This window comes from Dermacentor silvarum, chromosome 5 (genome assembly GCF_013339745.2).
Source record: "Dermacentor silvarum isolate Dsil-2018 chromosome 5, BIME_Dsil_1.4, whole genome shotgun sequence".
NCBI lineage: Eukaryota > Metazoa > Arthropoda > Arachnida > Ixodida > Ixodidae > Dermacentor > Dermacentor silvarum.
In genome coordinates, this window is record NC_051158.1 from 28,000,023 (window position 1) to 28,013,713 (window position 13,691).

Genomic DNA, 13,691 nt, shown 5'->3' on the forward strand with positions numbered 1-13,691 from the left:
TGCCTCCACCTACTCCTCTACTGTAGGTGAAGTTTTATCTTTTTTAGCAAACATGGACGTGGTTTGCGTTTCACCCATGAACTTCCGGACTCTTCAATTTTACAGTTTTTAGACCTTAAAATCACGTTCTGTGATGGACACGTTTGCTGGGGATACTATCCACGGGCTAAGAAGGAGCTACTGCCCTATGACTCGGCACATTCCAAGACAATTAAGAGAGGATAGCGGTGATGTGTATGGAATCGGCTCTCCAGAAATCGTGCCCACATCAGATGACGCTCAGTTTTAACAATCAGGTAAGCCGTCTTTTGGCTGCAGGGTTTCCCGTCTCGGTCTTGACTGCTGTTTCTGAAACCCTTCTTCAAAAATTCAAGCGTGGAACGGGAACTACAACGGCAGAGGATCACCGGAAGGCACATAGACCTGAGGTGGTCCCCTACATCCATAAACTCTCCCACAATCTGAAGAAGGTGGCAAGTAGGCACGGCGTGCCAATATGTTTTTCTGCCCCTAACAAGCTGGGAAAGTTGTGCCCACGTACCTGCAACACCAGTAAACGTGGATGCCAGAAGAACCACCAACCGCCGTTCGTTAAATGTTCCACTGGAGTGGTGTATTGCATTCCCATGTCTTGTGGGATGTTTGACGTCGGCGAAACTGGTCGCTGTGTCAATGACCGTTTAGGGGAACACGCTCTAAAACTGAAAAAACGAGATGACAAATACGCACATATAGTTGCGCACGTTAGCAAGTGCACTGATTGTGTGGCCCGGTTAAAGGAGACGACGATTCTAGGAAAGAGTAGTGACAAGACAGCGCGCATCAGTTTGAAGCCTACCACATCAGGAAGTTCGGTAGCAAGTGCTTCAGCCCCCCTTCCCTTGCTCTCTTGACGCTGAATTTTATCTTCTGGATGCGGCTATCGGGGGTTCAGATTAGAAAGAAAAATAATTGTTTGCGTCTTGTTGCGCTTGGTTGGCTGTTTGCGCTTGCGTTGTTGGCACGATGTTACCCTTGTTATGTTTTCCCCTTTCCCTTGCTTCACTCTGGGGTGTGCTTTCCTTCACAATAAAACCAGTTGTTAGTCAGCGCCTGTGTGTCCGTGTCTCCCTTCTTGTGGTCGTCTGTTTGCGCTGTTACCCAAAGTTTCAACCGGTTTGTAGCCAAAAGGGTGCTTTCTGTCCCTGACTCAAACCCTTATACCTTTTACGGGTGTGAAGGAGTGAGTTCTAGGCCAATTTGCACCATTAAGGGTGTAAAACGGTTTGGTTTACATGGCAGATTGACTACCTCGCTGACTGATCATACACTTGACTTGCTGGCTCACTAACAGAGTTATTGAATAATGGATTCAAGGCCCCAAAAATTACGCATGGGCAATGACAGACACTGCAGTGGGAGGAGCTATGGATTGCGCACCCAATGAACAATACACGAGCGATATTGCTTTTCCTCCCCTATCGGAATAGAGCCTCCCCGGACGGGATTCGAAACCGTTACCTCGCGCTCAGCAGTAGAACGCTATAGCCGGCAAGCCACAGCGACCGACGGAACATCAGTCTCTGATCGCCTCGAGTTGCGCGTGAATCTTCTTTATTTCGTAAAGTCTATGAATCGTAAAGCCGTTCGCTATAGGTCAAACACATCTTTATTCGTCTGAAAATTTCTGTATCGTGACTCAGGTCCCTTCTGTGGCTACAATGGCCTACACTTGCACAACTACGAGACGCTCCGAGCTCTCCTGTACGCGGCACCGACGACTTCAATGCAACGCCGCCGCGTTCATTGTATTTTTCGAAAATTTCGGCATTTCGCGAGAAATGTTTCGCAAAAGTTGTGAGGTTTATAAAGTCTTTGCATTCCCTCGCACGTAATGTAAACACTTTTCATCGACGAAGACTTAACTAGCCCTTGTTAACATATGCCTCCAAAACCCATGCGCCGCCCGATCGCCGAGGTCATCATACAAACAAGTACGCGTATTATATAGACTATCTATTATAGTAAATCATTTAGGTCGCTCTGCGAAGTGCCAGTATTTTTCTCGGGTTTAGTGGGCTCGGACTTGCATTTTATGCAAAAAAGACAAGCCAAGAATGCGATGTCAACACTCATTTAAAGGGCCCCTCACAAGGCCACATAGCAAATTTCAGTTATACTCTGGAATTTGTTACGTGCCTTCTGGGTAGCGTTCTACCACGAGAATTTGTTCAAATTGGTTCATTATTACCAGAGATGGAAATATTTGTCGCAAACTCATTTCAGAAGGCGAGCTTCACTGCCGACATCGACACACTCACCACTTGCCCCCGTCTAGCCTTCGGAAGACTTCAGGTAGTCCGCGAGCTGTTGCGTTTGTTTCGTTTCGCTCTGCGCACGTTCTTTCGAGCTGCGCACTAGAACGCCTGCGCTGTTGTGTGGCTTCTTCTGCGAAATGGATCCTGCAGTGCGCGAATGTCTGGAGACACAGGCCCGGCTCATGGTTCCTTACCGCATGGAGGATATTGCAACATCCCTACGGGCCCCAGACAAGCAGTACGATAAATCATTGCCACATGAACACTGAGGCAGACGCGATCGGATGAAATAGCACGATCGCGCGCTGAAAGATAGTCGAAAGTGTCGTAGTTTCGCTCTCAGCGCGCGCGACATGCACGACGTGGGAACAAGCAGACGAAACGGAAGTAGATCACTCTTGCTACGCACGAAGTAAACCAAAGACACGCAAACATGCAGTTTGAATGTTTTATTATTTCTCTAAACTTTACTCCGTCTATTGAAGCAACAGATCAAACAAATAACTGATGTTGCCTCGAATAATTCTCGAAGTCACGTGTCACTGTGAGTGACGTCACAGCACTGTCATTTACGTAGGCGCAGTTGTGCGACTGACGTCGACTACGTAAACGTAGCGCGGCGCTTAGCGGTGTAATATTGTGCAGACACGATCGTTCTCGCACATTGTGTGCACTGCGCTTGTCAGCTCAAAATGATCTGACCTGGTGAGGGGGCCCGTTAAAAATAACGCGATTTCCGTGTGCCGTTCCTTCGCGTATATACTCGATAAAAGGCTCGGTCGCTCCCACCTTGCTCTTGTTCCGGAGCCGTCCCCCGGGTGCCCTCGCCCTTCTCATCCGTGCTGAGCAGCCTGAGCACCTTGGCCTCACTCTGGCCGCTTTCGTCGCCCTCTGCCGGTCGTTTCCGATGTTCCCGGTCGTCATCATCACTGCTGCTCCGCTTGGCGGCCATGCCCCAACCGCTGCACTGGGACAAATAAAGGGACAAAGTCAATGGATTCTCAAAACCTTTTCTTTTTGTTCGTATGAAAAATGTCGCAGTTTCGCCCGAAAGGCGAAGCATGAATTGCGATAGCAAACTAGTAGACTAGTAAACTAATAGCAAACTAGTAGCTATTCGGAGTAGGGATAGTAGTTTTATCGGCTGCATAAACTTGGACACATTTGGACTAACTGAATTAACAAGCATGGTGTCAGCGCGCACAAGCAGACATGAATAGATCACACCGAATGACCGCAGACGACTGTCAAAACGCTGGCAGCAAGCGCAGCCGCCGCAGCGGGCGAATTGTTCGCGCGGTCAATCCCTTCAACGGAAACTGAGCGGCGAATGCACAGCGCATGCAAAAGCCAGAGCCGTGTGGAGATAAGAGACGGTGCGGGCGACCGCCAGCGCCGGGAAAAGTGCAGAGGAGTTGTGCAGAGAAGTTGTTGGCAGAGGAGAAGCTGCCCCCCCCTCCCTCCCGCGCTGCCTTCCCGCTTTCTTGCTTTCGCGTGGGAGATTGAGTGGGGAGATTGAGTGGGGAGTTCCCCTTGCACCCGGTTGTAAGATAAGCCTTTCGTGAAGCAGCACAGCGTCGCCCCGCCTCCCTCCCTCCCATACCCCCACGGCCTTTCGCGCGACGGTCGCGTTTGCTTTCCGCCGTGCGTTCGCTCTCCGTGATAGCGCACGTCCTCCGCGCGATTTCACTCGCGCATACGGCGCGCGGCGACGGTTTTATCGCCCTTGGAATCTATACGGAAACGGAACCTCACGGTGACGGCGACGGCAGCCATCCGGTTGAAGTGTCCATATAATTGCTATCGCAATAAAAAGATTTGTCCACGGCTGACCGCCTCAAATCAGCCAATTTGTAGGGGGTTAGCAGTTTCGACTTCGACAACTCGTATCCGAACCCTTGCGGATTTCCGCCTAAACTGATCTGCTATTTGTCGCTGTCCCAGTGCCTCGATTTGTCAGTTAATTCGGCCTCGCTCTGCGAAATCTCGTGGCTAGCTCAGATGGTAGGGCGATCCTCCCGGGGAGGCGTGTTGGACCCAGGTTCGAACTCCGAATCGGGACGTGGGTGTGCGTGTCACAGGCTACAAATCGCCAGCCAGTCTGTAACCCTGCGTTCACGCGCGTGGGCGATGGAAAGACGTTGGTCCCAGTTTCGATCCCTGGCCTGGGACGAATTTTACTGTCACTGCGAAAATTTATTTCTGAGGTAACAAACAGTACGTAGGTTTTCTTGTAGCAGAATCCTGCGACTCTCTGGTGGATGACACTCTTTTCCTTTAACTGAACTTCCTCCCTTTTGCCGGTTTACGTGGCACTGCTGATGTAAATGCGTCAGCTACAGCACTCATTGACGTATAGTAACTACGTTACTTTTTTTACGAGGACACTCGTGTAACACAAAATGCACATTGTAACACAAATTTTGCTTGGACTATTTGGTTAGTTTTTTAAGTATATATACACGGCAGAGCGTCAAAAAACACGGACGAGAAAGGGACTCGTAAACAGGACAGGCGCAGACTTCCAACTATATTTCAGAAATTAAAAACAGGCGCCATATAAGCGTACGTCTATCTGACATGTGCCACTCGAATGCCGATAAAGGCGGAGGGAAAACGTAATCACGGCTATGGATAAACCATATCTCAAACCTGACGCCATGTGCGAAACCACGTATATACCTTGTGGTTGATCAAACTGACCCAAGGTGTCGCTACCAGCCTCTGCCATTAGCGGACGCCATTTATGGACGTGTGAACAATGAACCTCAAGGTTGATGCGCGCTCGTCCATCTCATGGTGAACGGGAACGTACGCTTATTCTTGGTACGTCACCGACGAGATTTTTCGGTAGATTTCATCGCAATGACGACATCGTGGTGATAGCCACTGTTGTGAAGCATGAGCGCCAGCGAAGCGCCAGCGAAGCGCCGTCTTTCCTGTTTAGTCTGGTTCTGTGACCGCTCTCGCAAAGAGAGGACGACGGCTCATGACAGGCGACCATGACGTCACGCGCAAACTACAGCATGCTGGTGTTGAGCACGCGTGCTTTTTCGTCGGGTTTTCAATGGGTATTTCGTGTTTTATATCAGTGTTATTAAAAGGGCGCGCACGCTAGCTTCAAGCAGTTGTCCCAAACGATTCAATTTCGCGCGGCCAATCTACAGACAAGCACGCGCTCGGAATATCATAATGTTGCTCAGAAGAATTTACCTGCACAACCTGTTGGCCATATCGTTACTGGATAGGCACAATATGGAGTGGTTGCTGCATGGAGGAAACGCGTCAGTTGCTACCGCATTTCCAACACCGCTCCGATCCCATGCCAGTAATGGAAGCGGCATTTTACTTTTTGCAGCAGATTTCGGAGCCGAAAAAATTCCGCTTTGGAGCAGTCATAAGTGTTTTCGGAGCAGCTATTGGTGTTTTCGGAGCAGGTGGCAAAATATTCCATACGACCATCACCGAAGCGTCTCATAAATATTAATATTTGTTATGAAACATATTGCACATAATCAACGCACATTTCAAGAAATGAACAATTAAGATGCATGGTTATCGAATGCGCAGTAAAATGAGCTTATATTTAAAATACCAGTACTTGTGGCAGAAATGAGATCAAACCGGTAAAGCTGAGCACCACATTATAAAAGTAACCACAATCCTATATAACCGTTGCCAAAGTAGCAGTTGATAATCGGTATGGGATAGAAGTAATTTCAGTCACTTTCACATTTCCCCAAGATAGTGTGCGTGGAAAGTTTAAAAAAAAACAGGTAAATGGAGCAATATATATAAAATGCCACTTTTGTGCCAGAAATGAGATCAAAACCGACAAAAAGCTGAGCATCACAATGTAAAAGTAATCAGTCACACATCACAGCTGCCCCAGCAGCAGTTGGTAATCAGTATGAGATCGAGTTTCCCAGCGCCGTATCGGAGCAGGTTCGGGGCATTTACTAACAAAAATTACAGTTCGGAGCAGCGTGCAGCAGCACTTCTCTTTTGGAGCAGTTTGGAGTAAGTGGAGCAGCACTTCCATCACTGTCATGTATGCTATGGCGGCTAATATTCTAGAGCAATTCTGCCACGCTGGCATTTGGGCCAATCAGACATGGCGTATAGCCGCCCTCTGAGGCAATCAAAGATGGCGGGATGACGCAGTTGACCGTGTCCGCTCCAGACTAGCACTTCCATTTGTTTCAACACTGCGCGCTGTCGCTACAAGCTACATGAACTGCTCGTTTCCGTGGGCTCTTTGTGACGTGGGTTATCTGGCACCACGAAAATAATGCCTGGACGCTCTATTCATGCCAGCCCGTATATATGCTCGCTTCAAGAAAGCGAAAGCGCGCATGCGCGTCACAAATTTGCGCGGACTGTTTGAATTTCGCGCCACCTTGATACACAACATATCATCTTGTCAGTTTACATTGTTTTATAGTTTAGTGATTTGTATTGATTTGATTTGTTAATTAGAGTATTGTATTTGTATTGGTACATTATATAACTATACGTATAAGTGTATCCTTTCACAGAAATGTTTTTTGCCACTCCCCTCTGTAATGCTTCGGCCCTGAGGGTACAATAAATAAATAAATAAATAAATAAATAAATAAATAAATAAATAAATAAATAAATATTTTAATTGCTGACTCATCAAGTCGCCTTTACACAATAGCTGAGAATTTTCTCCGCAACCTTACCCGTCGTACAGGCGCCGTAGATCGAACACATGCAATATCGAAGCAGCATAGGTCCCATATACCATCTGAGCATTTAGGACCTCATGATCGTCGCATCTCAGCCAGCTACTGTAGGCAGCGCGAAAGACGGTGCTCTCGGGGCAAGCGGACGATCGCACTGTGCTTATACTGAATGCGAGCACGCAATACATGCCTCGGTGTACACCACGTCCAGTGTCTTCCAGCAGCCCTGGATTTCCTGGGTCGCCTGGATACAGCCGGGACGGAGGCGGCTGGCACACAATTGATGATGATGATGAAGCTCTGACATGGCTCGTACCCACTAAGGTGGATAGGCCAAGAGTTGTTGAGGTGGATGATGATGGTGATAATTATGACCTCAAGGACTATGGTGCATGACGTTACACATAGTCGTTGCTTACTAGTCGAGTGTGTTGCGATGACATGCTCGTTTCCTATGGCACGTGAAATTTGCACCACGACAACCGTTCGACCTCTTATCGAGCGATCAAGCATACAGATGAGCGCTCGGCAGCAGAAAATCAAGCATTCAAGCTTGATGGCAGAAATTCTGTTTGCATTCTCTTCCTCCGGTCGCTGTATAGCCATCATCAGCGTTGACCACGTAATGTGAAGGGTGTGAGAGTCGAGACCACGGTGGTTCTGACTTGGTAAACGAAGTCCTATACGCAAGTAGGCAGATAAAATTCGGCGGCGCAACCATCCGCGTAGATGATAGGCGACGTGAATGCAATTAGCAATTTTTCCTGTGACTTAATTGTGCATATAATTCGTTTATATGTTTTATATGTTATCATGATTATGATCGTGGAAGTAACAAGACCGAGTAACAAGACCGAGACAAGTGCAAAGTGTTTATTAAGCCTTCCAGCATCATTGACGCACCGGTACGTTACCGCGCTTCTGTCCCGCCATGATTCTTTCGACATTCTTTTTGTCAGGAATGCGAGCACCACACCAAGACAGCATTTGCCATTATCTGTGACAGTGACAAGAACTTTAATTGGTCCTGAGAAACTGTGGCCAGGAGTGTTCCTTTTTTTTTTCAGCGAAGCTGTCTATGGCTAGGGTTCTATGCATTTTTCGTATCCGTCAACAGATTGCGTATGCAAAGACTCAGCTCCCGAATTTGATGCAAAATCGCTTCATTCTGTGCAAAAGCCTTATACGTCTCATCACCTGGATATGCATTTTCAGTAGATTAGCTATCAATAGGCACCATTTTCAAAATCAGTAGACTCTGAGGTAGATAATAAGTTTCTCAAAGATACGCTCCTGTGCCACCCGCATCGACCATGTGTACGCTCGCACCGCCCTCTCTTTGTCGTCGTTCCAAGCGCTTTCGTGCCTAGTTTCCTTCCGCTCTCCTGGCGTGGCGGTCCCGTCGCGCGTGTCTAGTTTCCTCCCACTCTCCGAGGTGGCGGTGGTCTTCCACGCGAATGTATGCCGCCGATCAAGCCCGCTGATCAAAATAAAAGTGTGTATGCGGGTCTTTCTTCACGATGACCGCCGTCGCTGCTCAAGAGAAATAAAATTTGCTCATACCGGTCTAAATTCTGTCTTACCTCTATCTCGTGTGCTAAACTGCTTCGCTGGTAATCCACCTTCACGGCTAGCAATGGATATGAAGCGTGATTTTTTTTTTTTTTCATTTTTGTAGAGCCAAAAATAAACAGTTGTGTTCGTTTTATAATATTCGTGAAGGAAATGGCGACGCTGGGGGCGTGTCGCATGCGCAAAAAACCAGACACTGAAAGGAATAAAGAATTTTATGTGCTATCTTTATTTGTTTTATGCCCTCTAAAAGCATTTTACACTCTTTGGGGTGCATCTTTGTCCTACAATGAGAACCCTCATGACACTGCTTTGTATTACCGTATTTTTCGATGTATAAGACGCCGTTTTTTCTGAATTTTTCGTCGGTGCGTCTTATAGAACGGTGCAACTTATGTACGTCTTTTCTTTTTTCGGGAAAACTGCCGTCAAAATCGGATTCGATGTTATAGCCACGCGAAGCGCGCTGGTTTACTTAATTGCTACTGGTTCTGTGCGCGCTATTGAGGTGCCGGGTTCTTCTCGTGGTCGAGTTCCCGAGCGCGGTGCGATAAGGACGGAGCAGCAACGCAAGCGGCGGCAGGCCGACCACGAGTCGACCGAACCCGAAGTCGTCGCTTCTGCAGATCGCCGTCAAGATACGGCGCGCGCCGCTGCGCAAGCTACGCAGTTGCACCACAGTACAATACACGAGATACGAGTTCAGGAATTGAGCTTCACGACAGCGTGGCACGTGCTACTGTGAATACCGTGAAAAGCAGCGATGCTGTGTGTAATGATAGGCTGCAAATTGTATACTTCTTCTATCAGTTGTCTGGCATATTTATATTGTCGCCCCTCCTGCTTGAGCCAGATTGATATGGCTCGCAGTATTTTGAAATAAAATAAAGATAAAATGAAGTTGGCCTACCCCAACCCATGTATTTTCTGTGGAGCCCTATGTATTTCCATGGGAAAGGCGTCACGCTTATGCGTTACACACATGACTTTGCTTCCAAGATTGCTGGATACTCGATATGGAATGCTATGCAATAAACATTACTTTAAATTAATAAACGTTAAAATGCGGGCCGCTCCTGAATATGGTCTAAAAATGTAAGTCGATCCCGAACATAGTGCAGTCTAAATGTTTGAGTTGATCCCAAAGATATAGCATCAAAAATATCCCAGTTTCGCCATGAGGGCAAAGCAATGAATGCAGTAGCAACATATCTTAGAATAATATACGAAGTGTAAGACTCGTAGCTGTAGTGGCCATATGAATTGAAACGCAAGCTAATTTAACGAGTTGTTGTGAGAGAGGTTCACTGTTTGAATCCTGCCATGGGACAATTTCATTTACGTTTACTAATTAAAGCTAATGTCTTCCTTAGCGACTTTACCACTTTTCAGTAACGGGTACCTTTCAAACCTCTTTCCTGCGCCGATCCCCGAGGAAGTGCACAGCCACACCGACAAAAAAAAATGTCACAGTTTCGCCCTAAGGGCGAAGCAATGAATGCGATAGCAACACAGCAATGTCATACGAAGCAAGGTGAGCGGCTTTGGTAGCAATATGAATTGTAGTAAACGTGACCTGATTAAGTAATCAGGTGTGCTGCGGCGTAAGTAGACCGACATGAAGAGAGACTCGGTGACCACGAGAAGGCGCGTGTGAAACGGTGGTGTTGATGAGAAGCGCTTACCGTGGGCAGCGCGTGCGAAGGGACACACCTGTAGCGCTGCACTGCCGACCCGGGCAGCATTGCATGTGTAGCGTGCGTTGGAAAATGTGGCCCGACTATTACTAACTGATGGAACAAGCGTGGTGTGAGCACCCACAAACAAACATGAATAGATCACACTGAATGACTGCGGACAACGACTGTCAAAACGCTGGCAGCAAGCGCATACGCCGCAGCAACGGGCGAAGGTACGTGCGGTCTATCGCTTCAACGGAAACTGAGCGGCGAATGCACAGTGCATAAAGGTCAGAGTCGTGTGGAGATAAGAGACGGTGCGAGCGAGCGACGAGCGCGGTTGTTAGCAGAGTAGAAGTCCGACCCCCCCCCCCCCCCACACTCCCGCTCCCTCCGGCGCTGGCTTCCCGCTTCCTTGCTTGCGCGTGGGAGATTGAGTGCGTTCGCTCTCCGTGATAGCGCGCTTCCCCGCACGCTTCCGCTCGGGCATACGGCGTGCGGCGAAGATTTTATCTATAGGGAACCTCACGGCGACGGCGACGGCAGAAATCCGGTTGAAGTGTCCATATAATTGCTATCGCAATAAAAAAAATGCTGGCTCTCCCGTAATCGAGAATAGATGGAAGCATGAAATGACTACCTTATGGCATTTTTTGCTGCCTGTGGTGCCACCGCCTTCAACCGCTTTTCTTCCAACACTGCAGCGCGCTCAGCGGCTGTTGTACAAATGTACCATTACGCTCCTCCAAAAACATTTACACCCGCAGCAAAGTATAATACACTTGATCACTGCTATATTAGTTCTGTGTTTGGTTGAGCTCTCTGCCACCAGGTGGCTGCACCGTCCAGGCCATTCAAAAGGCCGTTCATGTTTGTGCCTCCGCCCATCCCGTAAAACGCCCAGGCGCAGTCAGCTTGCGCTCGAGTTTACCCAAATACCGGACACGCGGAACACTATTGTGGTATATAGCAATAATCCTACTGAGTGAAGTGACGGCAGCAAACGCGTAGATGCTGCTGAGAGTCGGATACCGACAACCAGCACTGCAGCCACTTCGCTCGTATGTTTGCCTTGCAGAGGGACATGTGGATCAACATGTCACTGATCGCTACGTTTGCAACCCAGAACGCAAGGGCGAACTATGGTGCTCGCGAAAAGATAGATCGGGACCAACACAGACCGTGCAGCTCGCATCAACACAGAGAACACAAGCAGATGACACTTGCTGTATGCTGGAAGTGCTTTCAAGAGTGTAGTCCTTGTGCATTCTCTTTCTGTTACTTTCTTTTTATAGAAACAAATTAACATTTCAATTATTACGAACAATATTTGTTCATAATGTTGGCACGCTCTGGGCAGCCAATCGGATAGCTCGCTCTACTGACGTCATATGGCCAAATCGCGTCACCTGGTCAGGGGCGGCTGAAAACTCGGCCGATTCGCGTGCTGCGATCGGTAGCGATGTGCCTTTTTTAAATCGTTATACTACATTACTACTGATCTCTACTTCAGAGAGCAAAACAGTACAGATCAGTGCAAATTACACGCTTAACGACACTTAAAAGTGTCAAAAGATGATCAAAAGGACCTACCCTAACGACTCGGTACGTTTGTACAAAATCGTTTCAGGATCCCTTGAAGGCTAAATCGGCTTCAAATTTTTCTATTTTTATTGGTGAAGCCAGCATAGGCGATGTCAATGGGAAGGCTACGGTGACAGTTTGTGAAACACAAATTGCACTGCCTAGGGCCGTTATAGATGCACCTTGAAGCCAAGTGATTGACAGGTGCAGGTCGCAGTTTCACGTCTCCGTGGTCAAGGGGCGTTGGGTATCTGAACGGCACCGATTCTGCATGCGCAGGTGGTGCGAGCGAGGCAGCAAGAGAATGCAAGCAACACATCTGCTAGGCTTGCGCATCCATTACAACACCCCGTACATCGTGAATTTTCTTGTACATCAGTGTCCACCAGCTCCGAACAGTCGCGCGACGCCAGAAGCAACTTATTTTGGATATCAGCCACGACATGACAGGTCGCATGTTGTAGCGCTGGTATCAAATTTCAGAGCAGGTTATTTTTTTTTTAATACCTTTCATCCAAGGAACAGGATGCAGATGACAAATGCCATGAAGTATGATTGCAGTCATCATCATCATGAGCCTATTTTTATGTCTACTGCAGGACAAAGGCCTCTCCCAGCGATCTCCACTTACCACTCTTGTGCAACAGATTCCAGCTTTCACCTGCAAATTTCCTAATTACATCACCATACCTAATTTTCTGCCGTCTTCGACTGCGTTTCTCTACCCTGGACAACCATTTTGTAACTCTAATGGTCTGCCGGTCATCTACGCTATGCATTACATGGCCTGCCCAGCTCCATATTTTCTCTTAATGTCAACTAGAATATCGGCTATCCCCGTTTGCTATTATCCCCGTTAGCAAACAGGGAAAATTGATGTAGTACGCTACCTTTAATAGCTATCGCTGTAACCCTACATCACTGGCAACAAGTTCATTCCATTGTTTAACCCTCCGTATGTTTGCAAGAACAAATTTTTTTTTTTTTTGCATTAGGTAAAGTTCCAAGCTCTTTAAACCCTAGAAATAAATACTGACAAGTCTCAGAGCACCATGAATAATTTACCATAATATTCGTTCTATTAACCAGTTCCTGTTACAATAGCCATCCTGCCTCAAGTAAGCATCATGGCGTCAGAGTACAGCTCACTTCACTTCTGCAATCGCTCCAGCTCCCACATTCTACACTCTTGTCTACACTCTATGATCAACATCATCCTACCTAGGCTTAAAGGTACTTTCTTCATCAAAGTTTGCTTTGTGTAGTGATGTCATGATAATGTCAACCACACCAGGCACAGACTTTCGAGAGGAATATCTTACTACTTCCCAATCAGGGAAACTGGAACACCAATTTCTCTCTCCGGAACGAAACCAGAAAAGAAAAAAGCATTCTTCGGTTCAGGTTGGCCGCCTTCGCTGGAGGTTTTTCCCATTCTTTGCCTGCACTTGTGGCTACTGTATCTATCAATACATGAAAGCCCACTGTCATTTTAGAAGTGACAGCACCGCTAGTGCAGTTTTCGAAGTGGCACATTGGGAGGCAGGAATGTTAGTAATGCACTCGTGAGCATAGGTCGGCACACTCGCTCCCGAGTATGGGCAAGTTTTGATCACATCGCTACGTAACGTGAAGTGGTGCAACAGAAATTGCACACTACTTCTGAGGTGTGCTATCAGGCTAAGCAAATAAACATAAACCAATGTGCACCATTTTCGCTGATCCAAAACGAACACTCGGTTCCCCAACCAGCATGCTAAGTGTCATCTCTCTGCATGCGAGACGCGAGAGCATCTACAGCTTGGAAAACATGCATCTATGAAAACAAAACTTCACACCAAATGCCCATC